General features: G+C 34.8%; 2 non-coding genes across 2 annotated transcripts; both read left to right on the plus strand.

Moving 5' to 3' along the window:
- Positions 1-755: 755 nt before the first annotated feature.
- On the plus strand, positions 756-829 carry TRNAM-CAU (transfer RNA methionine (anticodon CAU)). The gene has a single exon. It is a non-coding gene; the product is annotated as a tRNA-Met (tRNA).
- A 1131-nt stretch (positions 830-1960) lies between these two features.
- On the plus strand, positions 1961-2033 carry TRNAF-GAA (transfer RNA phenylalanine (anticodon GAA)). The gene has a single exon. It is a non-coding gene; the product is annotated as a tRNA-Phe (tRNA).
- The last annotated feature ends 475 nt before the right edge of the window (positions 2034-2508 follow it).

The following is a 2508-nucleotide window of genomic DNA, read 5'->3' on the forward strand; positions in this document are numbered from 1 at the left end:
TATAATATACAAAAAGAAACTCCAGATATTTGATATCTTTCTCTTTGAATGAGATCTCAATTCCAGTGACGGTTTCATTAGATATCTTACAACTAGAATCTCTCTTTTTTCCGATCCAGTTCCTCCACCACCGCGAACCCCAGTTAGATTCAGGCATGATACACTTTTTAGTTATTGGGAGAACCCGAGTACTCTCTTTCGGATCCAGGAAAGAGCTCTCAGAGATCTTTTTTCTTTTTGGAAGATACAGGAGCGGAACAATAAACCTATTGATATTGGCAGAATCTTTTGAGTCTTCCAATGTATCATTTCTGAGTCCAATGGAATTCATAGGTATAGGAAGAAGCCCTGTCAAATAGAGATCTTTTCTTTCGACCATCTTTCGATTGTTAATACGATATATAAGGACCGCTACTACAAAGAGTACTACATCCTTGATCGTGAAATATCGATTGCTTGTTGAACCCTGTGAATTGCGTGAAAGTAGGATACTCCAAATTCGTGAGTCCAAGAGTTTTATAAAACTCTCTTGATGGAAAAAAATGTGAATGAAGGATCCCGCTGAATTGAATTGGGTCCATGAATCTAAGAAATAGCGAGAATTCTTGATCTCTCTCAATATCTCTCTCAATTCGAAAATCCAGGATTTGAATTGATGTCCTTTCATCGAATCCTCCTAAATTGCATTGATTTATCCGAAAGATTTCACTTCAATTGGAATTTGGTTATTCACCATGTACGAGGATCCCCGCTAAGCATCCATGGCTGAATGGTTAAAGCGCCCAACTCATAATTGGCGAATTCGTAGGTTCAATTCCTATTGGATGCACGCCAATGGGACCCTCCCTCAAATAAGTCTATCGGATTTTTGTTCAAGAATGAAATCTTATTGGAACTGTCCAGTTCATCCTTCGGAACCATATCCCATCCCGGATCTGATGAAATAGGATGAATTGAGAATACATATCCCATCAAATTGGTAGACGCTACGGACTTAATTGGATTGAGCCTTGGTATGGAAACTTACCAAGTGATAACTTTCAAATTCAGAGAAACCCTGGAATTAACAATGGGTAATCCTGAGCCAAATCCCGTTTTCGGAAAGGAAATAAACATTAAGAAAGCGAGAATAAAAAAGGGATAGGTGCAGAGACTCAATGGAAGCTGTTCTAACAAATGGAGTTGACGACCTTTCCTTTCGCGTGAGGAAAGGAATCCTTCTGTGCAAATGAAATTCTCGAAAGGCTATACAGAAATATGTATATAGACTTGTTTACGTATTTGTACTGAAATACTATTTCAATTGATTAATCAATACACTACTCGAAATCCCTATTTTTGAATCCTTATATCACAAATGGAAAGATGTGTATCACAAATGAAAGATGTGAATCAAATCAATTCCAAGTTAAAGAAATAATTGAATATTCATATTAACTGATCAATTTATTCGCTCCATCCTAGTCTGATAGATCCTCTGAAGAACTGATTAATCGGACGAGAATAAAGATAGAGTCCCATTCTACATGTCAATCTCGACAACAATGGAATTTATAGGAAGAGGAAAATCCGTCGACTTAAGAAATCGTGAGGGTTCAAGTCCCTCTATCCCCAAAAGACCTGCTTAACTCTCTAATTCTTTTTCCCATATGTTAGTTTTTTTTTTTCCAATTTTGGAAATTCGTTATGTGTCTTATTTAGTATAGTCTTTCACAAATGGATTCGAGTAGAGTTTTTCTTTCTTTTTCTTATCACAATCAACAATCATAAGTATTTGTTTGGAATATGTATTGGAATACATTGGAATCTATTTGGACTATGGAATAAGAATAATATATTCTTATATATGCTAATAATATATATTCTAATTAGAATTTTTTTTGTCTTGTTTTTAGTTGATGTGGAGTCATTGACATATATTTAAGTAATCTAATAAGATTAATATAATGCCTCAAGAGAGGTCGGGATAGCTCAGCTGGTAGAGCAGAGGACTGAAAATCCTCATGTCACCAGTTTAAATCTGGTTCCTGGCACATGATGAATTTGTATGAGTATCTTTTATCCATAATCTATATTCATTAAAATGAAATAGGAATATGGATTGTGAATAATAGATACGTATTCTTTTTTATCGGATGTTGATACATATTAATTTATCCATCTAGGTGTCTGGAGATGCTTACTAGATGAGTAAAGAATAGGTGTATGTTCCCGGTATATGTTTATGTCTATAACATTAAATTAAATAGAATATGTAAAAAAGTGAACCCCCCTTTTTTTGTGGGGGGGCTCCCAAAAGAATATTAATAGTTCAATAATATTCGAATGGTTACATTAAATGGTTGAAAGATCAAAAAGTCTCGTCTTGGAAAGTTCAAGGGTGGGAATAGTCAAAAAAAATCTCGGATACATTACAAAGAGAATCGGACCTTTGTATTTTCCTTTGATATTTCATTTCTATTTTCTGCATCTCCTTTGCTTTCATGTTACTTTCTTTTTCGCGGCAAT

This window comes from Arachis ipaensis, chromosome B2 (genome assembly GCF_059453495.1).
Source record: "Arachis ipaensis isolate K30076 ecotype BB chromosome B2, ASM5945349v1, whole genome shotgun sequence".
In the NCBI taxonomy this organism is placed as follows: Eukaryota; Viridiplantae; Streptophyta; class Magnoliopsida; order Fabales; family Fabaceae; genus Arachis; species Arachis ipaensis.